This window comes from Leptonychotes weddellii, chromosome 14 (genome assembly GCF_054177405.1).
Source record: "Leptonychotes weddellii isolate Sample4059 chromosome 14, ASM5417740v2, whole genome shotgun sequence".
In the NCBI taxonomy this organism is placed as follows: domain Eukaryota; kingdom Metazoa; phylum Chordata; class Mammalia; order Carnivora; family Phocidae; genus Leptonychotes; species Leptonychotes weddellii.
This window is the reverse complement of record NC_138382.1, coordinates 26,423,937-26,444,850: the sequence shown is the minus strand read 5'-3', so window position 1 is coordinate 26,444,850 and position 20,914 is coordinate 26,423,937. Positions and strand designations below refer to the sequence as shown.

General features: G+C 37.6%; 1 protein-coding gene and 1 long non-coding RNA gene across 4 annotated transcripts in view; one reads left to right on the top strand and one right to left on the bottom strand.

Moving 5' to 3' along the window:
• BRD10 (bromodomain containing 10) overlaps positions 1-20,914 on the top strand; it is a 98,501-nt gene that overhangs the window by 17,990 nt on the left and 59,597 nt on the right. The window lies entirely within an intron of this gene.
• Positions 20,046-20,846, bottom strand: LOC145717008 (uncharacterized). Its single transcript, XR_014139982.1, has 2 exons — positions 20,732-20,846; positions 20,046-20,551 (listed from the first exon to the last, which is right to left on the bottom strand). It is a non-coding gene; the product is annotated as an uncharacterized LOC145717008 (long non-coding RNA).

Here is a 20,914-nt window from a genome sequence, read left to right as displayed (position 1 = left end):
ACCTATGGGATACTGCAAAGGCGGTCCTAAGGGGGAAATACATAGCCATCCAAGCCTCCAAAAAATGCTGGGAAAATGGGGCAGATATATACAGAAGAATGAAACTCGACCATTCTCTTACACCATACACAAAGATAAACTCAAAATGGATGAAAGACCTCAATGTGAGACAGGAATCCATCAAAATCCTAGAGGAGAACACAGGCAGTAACGTCTTCGACCTCAGCTGAAGCAACTTCTTTCAAGACACATCTCCAAAGGCAAGGGAAACAAAAGCGAAAATGAACTTTTGGGACTTCATCAAGATAAAAAGCTTCTCCATAGCAGATGAAACAGTCAACAAAACTAAGAGGCAACCCACTGAATGGGAGAAGATTTTTGCACATGACACTACAGATAAAGGGCTGGTAGCCAAGATCTATAAAGAACTTCTCAAACTCAACACCCAAAAAACAAATAATCAAGTCAGAAAATGGGCAGAAGACATGAACAGACACTTCTCCAAAGAAGACATAGAAATGGCTAACAGGCACATGGAAAAATGTTCATCATTAGCCCTCAGGGAAATTCAAATTGAAACCACATTGACATACCACCTTATACCAGTAGGCGAAAATTGAGAAGGCAAGAAACAACAAATGTTGGAGAGGTTGTGGAGAAAGGGGAACCCTCTTACACTGCTGGTGGGAATGCAAGTTGGTACAGCCACTTGGGAAAACAGTGTGGAGGTGTTTTTGGCCTCAGAAAATTAAAAATAGAGCTACCCTATGACCCAGCAATTGCACTTCTGGGTATTTACCCCAAAGACACAGATGTAGTGAAAAGAAGGGCCGTATGCACCCCAATGTTCATAGCAGCAATGTCCACAATAGCCAAACTGTGGAAAGAGCCAAGATGCCTTTCAAGAGACGAATGGACAAAGAAGATGTGGTCCATATATACAAAGGAGTATTACTCAGCCAGAAAGGATGAATACCCAACTTTTGCATCAACATGGATGGGACTGGAGGAGATTATGCTAAGTGAATTAAGTCAAGCAGAAAAAGTCAATTATCATATGGTTTCACTTATTTGTGGAACATAAGGAATAGCATAGAGGATATTAGGAGAAGGAAGGGAAAAATGAACAGGGGGAAATTGGAGGGGGAGACAAAGCATGACAGACTATGGACTCTGAGAAAAAAACAGTTTTAGAGGGGAGGGGGATGGGTGGATGGGGTAGCCCAGTGATGGGTATTAAGGAGGGTATATATTGCATGGAGCACTGGGTGTTATGTGCAAACACTGAAAAATGGAACACCGCATCAAAACTAATGATGTACTACTGTATGGTGACTAACATAACAAAAGAAAGGAAAAAAAAAAACCTGAAGTAAAATATTAATTTTTTTTTTTTTTAAGAATTTTTTTATTTATTTGACAGAGAGAGACACAGCGAGAGAGGGAACACAAGCAGGGGGAGTGGGAGAGGGAGAAGCAGGCTTCCCGCTGAGCAGGGAGCCCGATGCGGGGCTCGATCCCAGGACCCTGGGATCATGACCTGAGCCGAAGGCAGACGCCCAACGACTGAGCCACCCAGGCGCCCCTAAAATATTAATTTTTTTGATTATCCAAAAATAAAACAAAATAAAATCTAGTTTGTGTAATATTTGTTAATTTCCATTGTATAAATACTGCCACCACAGGCCATTTCCAGCTACCAGTGTAACATTACTGAATGTAGGGTTGGGAAGAGATATACACAACTGGCTGTTGTGAACTGTTGCAAACTAACTTTAGCTATCTCTGTAGAGATCTCAAAATCATTATGTTGAGCAAAAGAAACCACAGTATACACTGTATTATCCCATTTAGATGACATTCAAGATATCATGTTGCATATAACAGAGGTGTGTTTCTTTTGATTGCTGAGTAGTATTTCTTTTTATGAACATACGACCATACATTTATCCATTCATCTGATGATGAACATCTGTCTTGTTTTCAGTTTTTGGCTATTTCAAATAATGTTAGTATGAACATTCTTGCGCACGCAAACACACACAAGAATATACATTTAGAAAAGTTGAAAATCAAATGTTCATTAGAGGGGAAAAAAAGGACAGCAAATCAAACCCCCAAAGTTGAAAGAAGGAAGTAATAGAGTAGAAACCATTAAGACAGAAAACAAATATACAAGAGAAAAATCATCAAATTCAAAAGTTGGGTCTTTGGCCAGGAGACAATTCAAATGAAATAGCCAAGTGTTTTGAAAAACACAAATTAACAAAACTGACAGAAGAATGAAAATCTGAATGTTTCTCTCTTAAAGAAACCTAATTTAAAATCTTCCCTACACAGAGAAATTGGGATCCTAAAGCCTGCACTTCAAGAATTCACCTCAAGGGAGGCCTGGGTGGCTCAGTTAGTTAAGTGTCTGCCTTCAGCTCAGGTCATGATCTCAAGGTCCTGGGATTATGTCTCACATCAGGCTCCTTGCTCATCAGCGAGCCTGCTTCTCCCTCTGCCTACCACTCCCCCTGCTGTGCTCTCTATTTCTGATAAATACATAAAGTCTTAAAAAAAAATTCACCTCAAAACTTTCAGTGAATGAGGGCCACTCAGGTGGCTCAGTCAGTTAAGCATCCGACACTTCATCTCAGCTCAGGTCTTGATCTCAGGATCATGAGTTCAAGTCCCATACTGAGCTCCACACTGGGCGTGGAGCCCATTTAAAAAAAACCGGGGCGCCTGGGTGGCTCAGTCGGTTAAGCTGCTGCCTTCGGCCCAGGTCGTGATTCCGGGGTCCTGGGATCGAGTCCCACATCAGGCTCCCTGCTGAGCGGGGAGCCTGCTTCTCCCTCTCCCTCTACCTGCCGCTCCCCCTGCTTGTACTCTCTCTAATAAAAATAAAAAATCTTTAAAAAAAAAAAATCATGTATTGCATGGAGCACTGGGATGTTATACGCAAACAATGAATCATGGATCACTACATCAAAAACTAATGATGTATTGTATGGTGACTAACATAATAAAAAAAAGAAAAATGAAAAAAGATAATTGAAAAATAAGAGAAAAAGAAATGTAAAAACTTCAGTGAATGAGAGACGCCTGGGTGGCTCAGTCAGTTAAGCATCTGCCTTCAGCTCAGGTCATGATCCCAGGGTCCTGGGATCAAGTCCTGCATTGGGCTCCTTGCTCCTTTACTTAAAGAAGTAAAAGTAGGAATTAAAATAAGCAACAAGAAATTATCAGAGAATTTCAAAGAACCATCTTTTAAATTCAGATTTTGTCTAGGGAAATTTGAAAATGAAACAAAGGAACTTTTTGAAATAAAAAAGTATAAACACAAAAATAAAATACTCAATGAATAGCTTAAATAGTTAACTGTACATAGGAAAAGGCAGAGCTGAGGAAATTTCAAAGAACTCAGTTCAAAAAGATAAAAGTACAAAATGTATGGAAGAGAGTATAAAGAGAGTTTAAAGACCAATGGAAGACAGACAATCTAACAACCAACTGGAGCTTTAGAAAATAAGAATACAGAAGAGGGGTAGGACAACAGTGATGATGGCAATATTTGAAGACATAATGGCTATTTCCCAGAATTAATGAAGGACACAAATCCTCAATTCAGGAAGCCCAAGAAAATAAATTAAGAAAGCCATACTTGGGTACAACATAATAAAACAATAAATTATCAAAGGCAAAAAGAAAATCCTACAAGCAGAGAAGGAAAAATAAAGATTACATATACAGAAATAACAAAAGAGTTGAAAGATTTTTGAATAGCAACAAAGTAAACCAGAAGCAGTATCATTCATGAATGAGGATGAATTAATGTCCTTTTCAATTGGATGAAAAAAGCAAAACTGCTTCTAACTAAAGTAAAAACTTCTAAAGTGTCTTCTGCTTGCACCTAAGATGAAGTAATAAGGAATCAGATTTACTCTTCCACCTAACAAACCAAAAAAATTCTGACAAAATAGATAAAAGAACAGTTTTCAGGAACCTAAGCATCAAGCAAAGGACCGTGACCTCTGAGAAATGGGAAACAGACAAGGTGAGCCCAACAACTGTGGCAGTTTATTGCCTGCAGAGAGTTTCCAAGTCATGATGCAGGGAGGGAAAACCCAGGCATAGCCCAGCAAACTCCAGGAGTTGAGAAGGGCCAAGAGTTCAGAGATATCAAGGAACCTAGAGTCTGCAGGGCATAATACCAAAGAGGAGAGAGAGCTGAATAAAGTGAGAATACCAAAGATGTACAGAGGGTCCCCCCCTTGAACATTCAAAGTACTAACTAGTGCATACATATAAGGAAACAAGCCAAGGCTGGGTAGGAGGGAAACATCCAAAAGATTAGAAAACAGTAGCTATTTCCAGCAGCCATACTCAAAGAACTCACAATTCATGGAACATCTAATAGAATGCTTGGCAGTAGAGAATAATTAGCCCTAAATTGAGCATTCCTCTGGACCCAGATAACAAACCCTAAAAGATCCAAAATCTGTTTCCAAGTAATTTAACTGCATTCTAGAAAAATGCTCAAGAAGATTTATAGGAATAAAATATAGGAATAAAAATATCTAGCATCCTCCAAGATAAAACAATGTTTGGCATCTAAATCAAAACTGACAGGCATGCAATGAAGCAGAAACACATGATCCATATGAGAAGAAAAATCGATCCACCAAAACTGGTCCAGAAATGAAACAAATGTTAGAATTAACAAAGAAGACCATTAGAGTAGTTATTGAAACCATAATCCATATAGTCAACAAATTAAGTAGAGACATAGAAGATATAAAATAGACACCAATCAAACTCTGTAAGACGAAAACTATTATGTCTGAGATGAAAATTTACTCAGTGGTACTAATGGCAAATTACACACGGCAGAAGAAAGGATTAGTGAACTTGGAAGACAGTAATAGAAACTATCCCAATTTAAAGATATAGAGAAAATACTTCTATAGTATATATTTCAGGAAGAGAAAAATGATCACAGAAAGAAGTTCTAAGATGTAAGGATTAGAGAACAAATCAACTGTTAATCATGTGGGTAAATAAATATTATATTACAAAAAATAGTAATAATAATGTCTAGTTTGGGGATAAAAAATGAGACAGAGCTTAAAGAGCTAAATTATTATTCAACAGTAATATTTAAGACTGATGAAGTAGAAGAGATCAAAATTAAGAACAGACATAGAACATGTAACTTCCAAATCAGTAGAAATGTTAGTTGTAAGAGAACTAAATTTTCATCTTCCACATGGATGTCAACAGATAATGCCAAAGTGAAATATCAAGAAATAGCAATATAGGGTGCCTGGGTGGCTCAGTTGCTTAAGCAACTGCCTTTGGCTCAGGTCATGATCCTGGAGTCCCAGGATCGAGTTCCACATTGGGCTCCCTGCTCAGCAGGGAGTCTGCTTCTCCCTCTGCCTCTCCCCCCTCTCATGCTCTCTATCATTCTCTCTCTCAATAAATAAATAAAAATCTTTTAAAAAATAAAAGAAAGAAAAAAGAAAGAAATAGCAATATAAGCATGTAGTTAGAAATGTGGAAATAATTACTAGAAGAAATACCTAAAAGTTAAAGGAGCATGTTTCTGACTCATGGCCTCGAAGTTGAGCTGAAGGAAGGCTGCTGTCTTTCATAGAAGCCTTAAGGGTACTATCTGACTTTTAAACTAAAAAGCTTGTAAAATGAAAAAAAATTCTCAAATCAACTTTTCGAAAGCTAAAGAATATACACCAGGTACTATTAAAGAGCCTGTTTATATTAAATTTATAGATACTGTGTTTCTTACCATGAAAACAAGTTTCTCTACACTCCAGATGCTGAGAAGAGTGTCATTTCTTCTTTAATATTCTGCTGTTGACTACTGAAAAGGTTTTTGAATTATTTCTCATGGACTATAACTCAGAGTTCGTTTAAAAGTTTGGCATAGAAAACTGTATCTGTTGGAATATCAACCTATCAAAATGCAGATTCATTTAATACTCTTAGCATTAAAACTGATTTTGCTCAACCTTGTCACAATCAATTATGTTTCTGCAGAAGTGAAAGAATAACAACTTAGTGCTTGAGAAAGAAAATCAAAGGGGAAATTGGAAGAGATCAAAACACTTTTATGAACTTATTTTTACCTAAAATAGAGATAGGCAACCTTTGGCCGATACAGGTTAGTGATACAGTAATTTCTGAAATTACTTATTCAACTTATCGATAGGGACACTAAGGACATAGAAGGGTAGGAAAACTTCCTCAGGCATATACTGGATTAGTGTAAGTGCCAGAAATACATAGTTTGCCATTGGTAGCCCCAAACGAAGCATCAATTGGCTTACTCTTGGAAGAAGAAGAAAATTAGGCAATGGTGTAATATACACATTCTACTGGCTCAAGTGCCTGCAATATGACGTAGTTGGGGTATGATATGACAATTTTGACATAGTTGGGGTATGATACTGCCAATTGTGGGGATTGCCTGCAGTTACTCAAGGGCTGCTACTCACACTTCTGTTCCCTATAAATTGTATCTTTTGATGGAATGAGTACTGAAAAGACATGAGATAGAGAAACAAAGTCCAGTTTGGTATAGGCCAGCACGCCACAGAATAGTTCCTTAGAACTAGAACTGTGAGTCTCTCTCCCGATCCTTAATAGTGCGGTATACAGGAAATGGGAGCTTATTGAAGAGCTCTAGAGTTAATGTTTATAATCTACTAATTTTTAAAACCTTTGTCAAACACTTAAAATATAACTAAAAATTTATTTTAATGCTGTATTATGAAATGCTGAAGCAAACCACATTTTGCTGACAAGGACAGATAAAATTTACCAGCTTTCAAAGTTATTTTCAATTTAAAAATGTGTCCAAAAGTACAATACTAAAGTCAGATCCAGTAGTGCATTCTTCTAAAATGTTAGTTCAAAACATTATCCCTTCACTCCAAGATAGCTGCTATTAAAAGTTTGTGCTCTTTTCACAATGTTTACATATATCAAATCAGCACATTATATACTTTAAATATCTTACAATTTTGTCAATTATATACTTCAGTAAAGCTGAAAAAAATGTAAAAAAAAAATTAAGCCTTCAGTGTCGGGGAGATGCTAAAAGACTGTCTGAGGATAGTTACAGAAACCACACTGGCTAATTAAAAAGAAAAGAAAAGGTAAACAACACCAAATGAACAAAAAAGGTGGTCTAAAAATTTTTTTTGCCTGGACAGGCTCTCATTTTTGATGTTCTTCTTTACTGGCTTACAGAGTGTTTACCTGTGTGAAATAATAACAGAAGCTACACCCAAGGTTATTTCAGTCATGTATAACTTAGCAGGAACATTGCTAATAAGTAAACAGCTTTACAAAAAAAAAATGTTTTAAAGTATCCTAACTTTATTAAAAAATAAAGTATCTTAAATTTACTAGTTTTATAAATGTTTATTGAATGCTTACCATGTGTGAGGACACAAAGAGATGAAAGCATGGACCCCATTCTTTAAGAAGTTACAATCTAGTAAAAAAATATATAGATGCTTTAATCCAAAATAATCTATCAATTAAGGAAACAATACAATGTATGCAAATTGATGGCATGAAAAAGGAAAGTAAGGCATTTATTTATACTTTCTAAAATAAATAATAAATAATATTATGTTCGGAAAACCAACCATTCATATTAGGTGTTCAGTCAAGCTTCCTACTTAGCTGCCAACAAAAGAATCACTTCTGGCTAAAGCAGAAAAGGAATCTACTTAACGATGAGCAGAAGTTTACAAAAGCCCTATTAAGGGCCAAGGATCCAAACTTAGAGAAGGTATGAAAATATGAATCCCAACCATATTTTGAGAGCTTCTACAGGAAAAACTAGACTGCCACCACTATTTGACACCTCTAATACTAAGAACCTAGAAAACCAGAAGCTCCTACCATCATCTTTGCCAAAAGATACACTCCCCTGCCCAAGATTGCCAACTCATGTTGCTCCCACACAATTTCAAGTGTGAAAGTGTATGACTGGTCATATGCCTCTATCTTAGCTGTGAGTGGGAATGAGAATATATATTTTCTGGCATCTATATTGGGAAGTCAGGACTTGTAATATAGGAAATTGCCAAAATGCAGGGAAACTATCCAAAATGTTGGGTGGTCACAAATAATGAATGTCTACTGCATTAAGTCATTGTTAATTTATGGTGCAAAGAATCTGAAAATAAGTCACTTATTCATAAGTCATAGTTTTTATTTCACAAAAAAATGTAGAAAATATTTTTAACTCCAGTGATTTCCAAATCAATAAAATACCACTAAGCTTATAAAAATATTTGAAACAAGAGGATAAAAAACATACACACTATTTCTGGAATCCAAACAGTTTTGCAAAAAAAGAATGGTGAACAGGTCCAATATTTTTAATAGAGCTATAATAGACTTTAATAATCCAAACTGCCACCTAATTATATGATTAACATGTTATAACAAATTAACAGAAATTTCCTTGAGAAGAGCTAACTTCCAATTTTAACCAATTTCATTTTTTAAAAAATACCTATCTAAAATGTATTATATAACATTCATGCTTAATAAATAAGGTATATGAAATGTAATTTAATCTTCCCCTACCGGTTCAAGGTCACCATTATAACCAGAATGCAATGATCTTGACTGACTGAAGGACTATACCAGCCCTTTCACTCAATTTTCCCAAAATTTTGGGCTGTAGCTCTCTTTCACTGATCAGCTCCAAGACTGTCTACTGTCCTATCTCCATTTACCTGAAGATGGCCAGACTACTAAGCTTTACTCAATCTTTATTCCTTTCTGTTCAACAAATATAATCTGTCATCTCCTTTGCATTGGCTTCCAATGCTGTCCAAATAAAGAAAGAAAGTAACAGAGGAATGCCAAGATTTTGGATTTTTGCAATGTGATTTGAGAGACCATAATTTTTATGGCATATATTATACAAGAAAGAGAAACCACCGACTGTATAAAAATTAAAATACAGAATGGAGACTCCCTTCTCTTCTTTAACTGGAATAGATCACAAAACAGAGACTAACTGTGAAACTTACAAAAGTTTCAAAAATAATTTATTTTTATGTTTGTATCTTCCCAAGTGATCAGCTAAAAATTATCAAATGCCCATGAGACAACTGAAGTACTACCATATGAAAATATGCACTAAATTGTTCACGTTGCTGCCAACTTGAATTCCTGATATAAAAGCTGTTTTTAACCTACTTAACAGTATGTAAAATTTATCTTCTCACTTTTTACGCCATAAGTTTCAACTTAAAAAAAAAAAAGGAGGAGGAGGAAAATGGCAGAGGAGTAGGGAACCCTAATTTGTCTGGGGCCTGGAATTCAGCTAGGTAGCTATCAAATCATTCTGAACACTAGCAAACTCAACTGGAGAGCCAAGAAAAGAATTGCTGCAATTCTACAAATAGAAAAGCAACCACTTTTTGCAAAGTAGGAGGTGCGGAGAAGTGAATCCGAGGAGCCTCCCTAAGCTGGCTAATGGAAAGTGATACAGAAGCAGAGCACAAAATCAGAACTTTTAGAAATCTGCTACGGGGGTGCCTAGGTGGCTCAGTCATTGAGCGTCTGCCTTCGGCTCATGTCGTGATCCCGGGGTCCTGGGATCGGGCCCCACATCAGGCTCCCTGCTCCATGGGAGGCCTGCTTCTCCCTCTCCCACTCCCCCTGCTTGTGGAAATCTGCTCTGGTGAAGGATGCCCCTGACTGAAAGGTGCTCCGGTGGCAAAGCAGGGCAGAATCCTAGTAGGACAGTGTGGTCTCAGGATCCCCTGGGTCACAAAAAACAGGGGTACCTGAGTGCATCAGAGTTCCCAAGCATGAGAGCAAGGAAGACGGCTGCAAACAGTGAGCTCAGGAGTGGGCATTCAGCATGGCGTTGCCATAAACTGCAAACCATGGCAGGATTGGGCTACTGCTCTCCAAGCAGAGGCCCAGCAAGAGGTAAAACCAAAGTGAGACCCCCCTCCCTGCCATGGGAGGAGCAGCGTGGGTGCCCAACACAGGAGCCTGTAAAGTTTAGAGACTCAAATCGAGGTCACGTGCCTGAGATAAAAATGCTCAGTCACGGGCTGGGTGAACACAGAGTGCAGACAGAAACCAGAGAGACAAGAGTAATTGACTGCTTTTCTGTAAGGGCTCCCTGAAAAGTGTGTGTGGGGGTGTGTGCGAATTTTTGGCTCCAGGGTTGGAGAAGAGATCACAGCCATTTTCATCCTCTAATGGTACGGAGAGCCTTCAGGGCACAAAAGCCACAAAGAGCAATTCAAAGCCACTTCCACTAAACCCGGGCCCTTTGCAAGGAGGGAGCAATTCCACCTCCGCAAAGACACCTCAGAATCCGCACAACAGACCCCTCCCCCAGAAGATCAGCAGGACCATCCAGCTAATACTAAGTTTACCAATCACACAGAACTGCAAAACTCCAGCACTAGGGGAAAATAGTATATAGAATTTGGGGTTTTCTCTCATGATTCCTTAGTCTTTCAGTTTCATTTCTTTTTTCTCTTTTCAACTACTTTCTTATTTTATTGACTCTTTTTTTTAAAAGTCTTTTATAGTTTTCAATTTTACACTTACATTTTATATATTTTTTATTCATTTTTGGATTCCTTTCATTATATTCAATTTCAATTTTTGAGTATGTATGTATATCTTTACATTACTTGTATATCTTTACAATTTTGGGATCTAGTTTCCTCTAACAGACCAAAATACACCCAGAACCTAATGTATTGCTCTTTTCTGTCCACCTGTTTGATTATATTCTCTGTTTTATTGCTTATTGTTCTTCTTTGGTTTCTGATCTCTTCTCATTTGCTTAGTGTATATTTTGCTGGGGTCATGGTTGCTATTTTTGTATGTTCTCTCAGTCATCTATTATTCTCTGGACAGAATGAAAAGATAGAAACTCACCCCAGAAAAGAGAACAAGAGGCAGTATTAGCTGCCAAGGACTTAATATGAATATTAAGTAAGACATCGACACTAGAATTCAGAATAATGATTATAAAGGTACTACCTAGGCTTAAAAAAGCATAGAAGACACTAAAGAATCCCTTACTGTAGGAATAAAAGAACTAAAATCCAATCAAGTGGAAAACAAAAAGGCTATTACTGAGATGCAATCAAAATGGGAGGCTCTAACTACTAGGATAAAAGAAGCATAAGAGAAAATCAGTGATGTAAAAGACAAAATGGTGGAGAATAAAGAAAGTTAGAAAAAGAAAGATAAACAACTACTGGATCACGAGGGGAGAATCTGACAGGTAAATGATAGAATAAAGCAAAACAATATTAGAATAATTAGGGTCCCACAGAAAGAGGAAAGAGAGAGGGGCAGAAGGTATATTTGAGCAAACTATTGCTGAGAAAGTCCCTAACCTGGTGAAGAAAACAGGAATTCAAGTGCAGGAGGCACAAATAAACACCCTCAAAAACAATAAAAATAGGTAAACAGCTTGATATATAATAGCAAAGTTTGCAAATTTCAGAGATAAAGAGAAAATCCTGAAAGCAGCTCGGGAGAAGAGGTCTGTAACCTACAATGACAGAAACATTGGATTGGCAACAGACCTATCCACAGAGACCTGGCAGGCCAGAAAGGACTGGCAGGATATATTCAGAGCACTAAATGAGAAAAATATGCAGCCAAGAATACTCTATCCAGCTAGGCTGTCATTGAAAATTGAAGGAGAGATAAAAAGCTTCCAGGACAAACAAAAACTAAAAGAATTTGAGAACACCAAACCAGCCATACAAGAAATATTGAAAGGGGCCATCTAAGAAAGAGAGAGCCTAAAAGTAACATAGGCCAGAAAGGAATACAGACAATATACAGTAACAGTCACCTTATAGGCAATACAATGCCACTAAATTAATACCTTTCAATAGTTACCCTGAATGTAAAAGGGCAAAATGCCCCAATCAAAAGACACAGGGTATCAGATTGGATAACAAAACAAGACCCATCAATATGCTGTCTGCAAGAGACTCATTTTTAGACCCCAAACACCTCCAGATTGAAAGTGAGGGGGAGAAAAACCATTTATCATGCTAAGGGACATCAAAAGAAAGCTGGGGTGGCAATCCTTATATCAGACAAATTAGATTTTAAACCAAAGACTATAATAAGAGATGAGGAAGGACACTATATGTATCGTACTTAAAGGGTCTATCCAGCAACAAGATCTAACAATTGTAAATATTTATGCCCCTAACATGGGAGCAGCCAATTATATAAGCCAATTAATAACAAATTCAAGGACTTTGACACCCCTTTCACTGAAATGGACAGATCATCTAAGCAGAACAACAAGAAGGGCTTTGAATGACACACTGGACCAGATGGACTTCACAGACATATTCAGAACATTCCATCCCAAAGCAAGAGAATACACATTCTTCCCTAGTGCACATGGAACATTCTCCAAAATATATCACATCCTGGGTCACAAATCAGGTATCAACTGGTACCAAAAGGCTGGGATCATTCCCTGCATACTTTTGGACCACAGTGCTTTGAAACTCGAACTCAATCACAAGAGGAAAGTTGGAAAGAACTCAAATACATGGAGGCTAAAGAGCATCCTATTTAAGAATGAATGGGTCAACCAGGAAATCAAAGAATTTTAAAAAATTCATGGAAAAAAATGAAAATGAAAACATAACTGTTCAAAATCTTTGGGAGGAGCAAAGGCAGTCCTAAGAGGCAAGTACATAGAAATACAAGTCTTTCTCAAGCAACAAGAAAGGTCTCAAATACACAACCTACTCTACACCTAAAGGAGCTGGAGAAAGAACAGTAAATAAAGCCTAAAACCAGCAGAAGAGAAATAATAAACATCAGAGCAGAAATCAATCAAATAGAAACCAAAAGAACAGTAGAACAGATCAACGAAACTAGGAGCTGGTTCCTTGAAAAAATTAGTAAGACTGATAACCCCCTGGCCGGACTTATCAAAAAGAAAAGAGGACACATATAAATCATGAATGAAAGCAGAGAGATCACAACCAACACCAAAGAAATACAAACAATTATAAGAACATATTATGAGCAGCTATATGCCAGCAAATTAGACAATATGGAAGAAATGGATGCAATCAGGAAGAAATAGAAAACCTGAACAGACCCATAACCAGTAAGGAAATTGAAGCAGTCATCAAAAATCTCACAACAAACAAGAGCCCAGGGCCAGATGGCTTCCCAGAGGAATTCTACCAAATATTTAAAGAATTAATACCAATTCTTCTGAAACTGTTCCAAAAAACAGAAATGGAAGGAAAACTTCCAAAGTCATTTTTGGGACCAGCATTACCTTGATCCCAAAACCAGTTAAAGACCCCATCAAAAAGGAGAATTACAGACCAATATCCTTGATGAACATGGATGCAAAAATCCTCACTAAAATACTAGCCAATAGGATCCAACAGTACATTGAAAGGATTATTCACCACGATCAAGTGGAATTTATTCCTGGGCTGCAAGGTTGGTTCAACAACCGCAAATCAATCAATGTGATACAATACATTAATAAAAGAAAGAACAAGAACTGTATGATACTCTCAATAGATACAGAAAAAGGATTTCACAAAGTACAGCATCCTTTGTTGATGAAAACTCTTCACAGTGTAGAGATAGTTTATGATATTGAGATATATACCTATGGCATAAAAGCCATCTATGAAAAACCCACAGCCAATATCATGCTCAATGGGGGAAAACTGAGAGCTTTACCCCTAAGGTCAGGAACACAACAGGGATGTCCACTATCACCACTGCTATTCAACATAATAGTAGAAGTCCTAGCCTCAGCAATCAGAAAACAAAAAGAAATAAAAGGCCTCCGAACCAGCAAAGATGAAGTCAAACTCTCACTCTTTGCAGATGATATGATACCTTATGCGGAAAACACAAAAGACTCCACCCCCAAGTTACTAGAACTCATACAACAATTCAGCAATGTGGAAGGATAGAAAATCAATGTACAGAAATCAGTGGCATTTCTATACACTAACAATGACTGAAGAAAGAGAAATTAAGGAATCAATTCCATTTACAATAGCACCAAAGACCATAAGATACCTAGAAATAAACCTAACCAAAGAGGTAAAGGATCTATACTCTAGAAACTACAGCATACTTATGAAAGAAATTGAAGACACAAAAAGATGGAAAAACTTTCCATGCTCATGGATTGGAAGAATAAACATTGTTAAATATCTATGCTGCCAAAAGCAATCTACACATTCAATGCAATCCCTATAAAAATTCCATCAACTTTTTTCAAAGAAATGGAACAAATAATCCTAAAATTTCTATGAAAACAGAAAAGACCCCGAATACCCAGAGGAATGGTTTTACTTTTGTTTTTTAATTTTATTTTATTATGTCACCATACAGTACATCGTTAGTTTTCAACTTAGTGTTCCATGATTCATTGTTTTCATATAACACCCAGTGCTACATGCAGTACCTGCCCTCATCAATACCCATCACCAGGCTAACCCATCCCCCACCCCGCCTCCCCTCTAGAACCCTGTTATTTCTCAGAGTCCATAGTCTCTCATGGTTCGTCTCCCCCTATTTCCCCCCTTCATTTTTCTCTTCCTTCTCCTAATGTCCTCCATGCTATTCCTTATGTTCCACAAATAAGTGAAACCATATGATAATTGACTTTCTCTGCTTGACTTATTTCACTTAGCATAATCTCCTCCAGTCCCATCCATGTTGATGTAAAAGTTGGGTATTCATCCTTTCTGATGGCTGAGTAACATGCCATTGTATATATGGACCACATCTTCCTTATCCGTTCAACTGTTGAAGGGCATCTTGGCACCTTCCACAGTTTGGCTATTGCAGACATTGCTGCTATGAACATTGGGGTGTATATGGCCCTTCTTTTCACTACATCTGTGTCTTTGGGGTCAATACCCAGGAGTGCAATTGCTGGGTCATAGGGTAGCTCTATTTTTAATTTTTTGAGGAAACTCTACACTGTTTTCCAAAGTAGCTGTACCAACTCACATTCCCACCAACAGTGTAAGAGGGTTCCCCTTTCTCCACAACCTCTCCAACATTTATCGTTTCTTCCTTGTCAATTTTTGCCATTCTAACTGGTGTAAGGTGGTATCTCAATGTGGTTTTGATTTGAATTTCCCTGCTGGCTAATGATGAATTTTTTTTCATGTGTCTGGTAGCTGTTTGTATGTCTTCTTCAGAAAATTGTCTGTTCATGTCTTCTGCCCATTTTTTGACTTGATTATTTCTTTTTTGGGTGTTGAGTTTGAGAAGTTCTTTATAGATCCTGGATATCAGCCCTTGGTTTGTAGTGTCATTTGCAAAAATCTTCTCCCATTCTGTGGGTTGCCTCTTTGTTTTTGTTGACTGTTTCCTTTGCTGTACAGAAGCTTTTTATCTTGAAGAAGTCCCAAAAGTTCATTTTTGTTTTTTTTAAATTTCATTTTATTATGTTATGTTAGTCACCATACAGTACATCATTAGTTTTTGATGTAGTGTTTCATGATTTATTGTTTGCTTATAATACCCAATGCTCCATGTAATACATACCCTCCTTAATACCCATCACTGGGTTAACCCATCCCCCTCACCCCTCACCTCTCTAAAACCCGCAGTTTGTTTCTCAGAGTCTCTCATGTTTCGTCTCCCCTCCGATTTCCCCCCTTCATTTTTCCCTTCCTTCTCCTAATGTCCTCCATGCTATTCCTTATGTTCCGCAAATAAGTGAAACTATATGATAACTGACTTTCTCTGGTTGACTTATTTCACTTAGCATAATCTCCTCCAGTCCCGTCCATGTTGATGCAAAAGCTGGGTATTCATCCTTTCTGATGGCTGAGTAATATGCCATTGTACATATGGACCACATCTTCTTTATCTATTCATCTGTTGAAGGGCATCTTGGCTCTTTCCACAGTTTGGCTATTGTGGACATTGCTGCTATGAACATTGGGGTGCATATCGCCCTTCCTTTCACTACATCTGGGTTGTTAGGATAAATATCCAGGAGTGCAATTGCTGGGTAATAGGGTAGCTCTATTTTTAATTTTTTGAGGCACCTCCACACTGTTTTCCCAAGTGGCTGTACCAACTTGCATTCCCACCAACAGTGTAAGAGGGTTCCCCTTTCTCCACAACCTCTCCAACATTTGTTGTTTCTTGCCCTGTCTATTTTTGGCATTCTAATTGGTGTAAGGTGGTATCTCAATGTGGTTTTAATTTGATTTTCACTGATGGCTAATGATGATGAACATTTTTTCCTGTGTCTGTTAGCCATTTCTATGCCTTTGGAGAAGTGTCTGTTCATGTCTTCTTACCATTTTTTGACTTGATTATTTTTTTTTGGGGGGGGGTTTGAATTTGAGAAGTTCTTTATAGATCTTGGATACCAGCCCTTTATCTGTAGTGTCATTTGTAAATATCTGCCTCCTTCTTTTGTTGACTGTTTCCTTTGCTGTGCAGAAGCTCTTTATCTTGATGAAGTCCCAAAAGTTCATTTTTGCCTTTGTTTCACTTGCCTTTGGAGATGTATCTTAACAGAAGTTGGTGCAGCTGAGGTCAAAGAGGTTACTGCCTGTGTTCTCCTCTAGGAGATGGATTCCTGTGTCACACTGAAGGTCTTTCATCCGTTTTGAGTTTATCTTTGTGTATGGTGTTAGAGAATGGTTGAGTTTCATTCTTCTGTATATATCTACCCCATTTTCCCAGCACCATTTATTGAAAAGACTTTTTTCCATTGCATTTGCATTTTTTCCTGCTTTGTAGAAGATTATTTGACAATAGAGTTGAGGGTCCATATCTGGGCTGTCTATTCTCTTCCATTGGTCTATATGTCTGTTTTTGTGCCAGTAGTATGCTGTCTTGGTGATCACAGCTCTGTAATATGGTTTGAAATCAGGCAACGTGATGCCCCAAGCTTTGTTTTTCTTTTTCATTTCCTTGGCGATTTAGGGTCTTTTCTGATTCCATAAAAATTTTAGGATTGTTTCTTCCAGCACTTTGAAAAATGTCATTGGAATTTTGATCCGGATGGCACTGAAGATATAGACTGCTCTGGGGAGCATAGACATTTTAACAATGTTTATTCTTCTAATCCATGAGCATGGGATGTTTTCCATCTTTTTGTGCTTTCTTCAATTTTTTCATGAGTGTTCTGTCATTCCTAGAGTATAGATCCTTTACTTCATGGTTAGATTTATTCCGAAGTATGTTATGGTTTTTGGTGCTATTGTAAATGGAATTGTTTCTCTAATTTCTCTTTCTACAGTTGCATTGTTAGTGTGTAAGAAAGCAAATTGATTTCTGTGCACTGATTTTGTTTCTTGCCACATTACTGAATTGCTATATGCATTCTAGTAATTTGGGGGTGGAGTCTTTTGTATTTTCCACATAAAGTATCATGTCATCTGCGAAGAGAGAGAGTTTGACTTCTTCTTTGCCAATTTGAATACATTTTATTTCTTGTTGTTGTCTGATTGCTGTTGCTAGGACTTCTAGTACTATGTTGAACAATAGTGGCGAGAGTGGGCATCCTTGACGTGTTCCTGATCTTCAGGGAAATAGAGAAATGTTGTAAAAGAAAACCAAAGCTGGCGGCATCACAATCGCAGACTTCAAGCTCTATTACAAAGCTGTAGTCATCAAGACAGGATGGTACTGGCACAAAAACAGACACATCGATCAATGCAACAGAATAGAGAACCCAGAAATGGACCCTCAACTCTATGGTCAACTAATCTTCAACAAAGCAGGAAAGAATGTCCAATGGAAAAAAGACAGGTTCTTCAACAAATGGTGTTGGGAAAATTGGACAGCCACATGAAGAAGAATGAAACTGGACCATTTCCTTACACCACACACAAACAAAGACTCAAAATGGATGAAAGACCTAAATGTGAGACAGGAGTCCATCAAAATCCTAGAGGAGAACACAGGCAGCAACGTCTTCGACCTCAGCTGCAGCAACTTATTCCTGGAAACATCACCAAAGGCAAGGGAAGCAAGGGCAAAAATGAACTATTGGGACTTTATCAAGATTAAAAGCGTTTGCACAGCAAAGGAAACAGTCAACAAAACCAAAAGACATCCAACAAAATGGGAAAAGATACTTACAAATGAAATATCAGATAAAGGGCTAGTATCCAAAATTTGTGAAGAAACTTATCAAACTCAACACCCAGAGAATAATTAATCCAATCAAGAAATGGGCAGTAGTCATGAACAGACATTTCTGCAAAGAAGACATCCAAATGGCCAACAGACACATAAAGAAGTGTTCAACATCACTCAGCATCAGGGAAATACAAATCAAAACCTCAATTAGATACCACTTCACACCAGTCAGAATGGCTAAAATTAACATGTAAGGAAATGACAGATGTTGGCAAGGATGTGGAGAAAGCATCCTACTACACTGTTGGTGGGAATGCAAGCTGGTGCAGCCACTCTGGAAAACAGTATGGAGGCTCCTCGAAAAGTTGAAAATAGAGTTACCCTATGACCCAGCAATTGCCCTACTGGGTATTTACTCCAAAGACACAAATGTAGTGATCCGAAGGGGCACGTGCACCCCAATATTTATAGCAGCAATGTCCACAATAGCCAAACTATGGAAAGAGGCCAGATGTCTACCAAGAGATGAATGGATAAAGAAGATGTGGTACAATGGAGTATATGCAGCCATCAAAAAAAATGAAATCTGGCCATTTGCACAGATGGAACTACAGGGTATTATGCTAAGTGAAATAAGTCAATCAGAGAAAGACAATTATCATATGATCTCACTGATGTGAGGAATTTGAGAAACAAGACAGAGGATCATAGGGGAAGGGAGGGAGAAATGAAACAAGATGAAACCAGGGAGGGAGACAAACCATAAGGGACTCTTAATCTCAGGAAACAAACTGAGGGTTGCTGGAAGGGATGGGGTGGGAGGGATGGGGTGGCTGGGTGATGGCCACTGGGGTGGATACGTGCTATGGTGAGTGCCGTTAATTGTGTAAGACTGATGAATCACAGATCTGTACCCCTGAAACAAATAATACATTATATGTTAATAAAAAAAAATCTAGAGAGACCACAAATACATGGAGGTTAAACAACATGTTACTAAACAATGAATGGGTCAACAAGGACATCAAAGAAAAAAAAAATACATGGAAATAAATGAAAATCAAAACAGAAAAGTCCAGAATCATTCAGATGCAACAAAAGCAGTCCTAAGAGAAAAGTATATATATATATATATATATATATATATATATATATAGCAATACAGGTCTACCTCAAGAAGAAGGAAAAATCCCAAACAACCTAACCTTACACTGAAAGGAGCTAGAAAAAGAACAACAAATGAAGCCTAAAGCCAGCAGAAGGAAGGAAAATAATAAAGATTAGGGCAGAAATAAATAGTATAGAAACTAAAAAAAAAAAAAAAAACAGTTGAATGGATCTATAAAACCAGGAGCTGCTTCTTTGCAAAAATTAATAGAACTGATAAACCTCTAGCCAGACTTATCAAAAAGAAAAGTGAAAGGACCCAAATAAACAAAATCACCAATGAGAGAGGAGATATAACAACCAACAGAGAAATACAATTCTAAGAAAATGTTATGAAAAACTATATGCCAACAAATTAGACAAAAACAGAAGTGGATAAATTCCTAGAAATGTATAAACTACGAAAAGTGAAACAGGAAGAAAGAGAAAGCTTAAATAGACCAGTAGCCAGCAAAGAAATCGAATCATTACTGAAACAAGTCCCAATAAACAAAAGTCCAGGGCCAGATGGCTTCCCAAGGGAATTCTACCGAACATTTAAAGAAGAGTTAATACCTATTCTTCTCAAACAATTCCAAAAAGAGAAGGAAGGGAAACTTTCAAATTCATTCTCTGAGGCCAGCATTACCCTGATTCCAAAACCAGATAGGTATCATTAAAAAAGAGAATACAAGCCAATATCGTTGATGAAGGCAGATGTAAAAATTATCAACAAAATACTACTGAACCAAATTCAACAATACATTTAAAAAATCATCCACCATGATCAAGTGGGATATATTCCAGGGTTGCAAGGGTGGTTCTATATTCACAAGTCAATCAACTTCATACAACACATCAATAAAACAAAGAATAAGAACCATATGATCATTTCAATAGATGTAGAAAAAGCATTTGACAAAGTACAACATCCATTCATGATAAAAAGACCTCAATAAAGTAAGTTTAGAGGGAACATACCCAACATAACAAAGGCTATACATGAAAAGCCCACAGCTAATATCATCCTAACTGCGGAAAAATGGAGAACTTATCCTCTACTCTCAGGAACAAGACAGGGATGTCCAATCTCACCACTTCTATTCAACATAGTACTGGAAGTCCTAGCCACAGCAATTAGACAATGAAAAGAAATTAAAGGAATTCAGATCAGCAAGGAATAAGTCAAACTTTCACTATTTGCAGATAAATGATACTACATATAGAAAACCCGGGGCGCCTGGGTGGCTCAGTTGGTTAAGCGACTGCCTTCGGCTCAGGTCATGATCCTGGAGTCCCAGGATCGAGTCCCGCATCGGGCTCCCTGCTCAGCAGGGGGTCTGCTTCTCCCTCTGACCCTCTTCCCTCTCGTGCTCTCTGTCTCTCATTAAAAAAAAAAAAAAAAGAAAACCCAAAAGACTCACTGAAAAACTAGTAGAACTGATAGACCAATTCAGTAAAGTCACAGGACACAAAATCAACATACAGAAATCTGTTGCATTTCTATATGCCAGTAATGCAGCAGCAGAAAGAGAAATTAAGGCATCAGTTCCATTTACCATTGCACCAAAAACCATAAGATACCTAGGAATAAACCTAACCA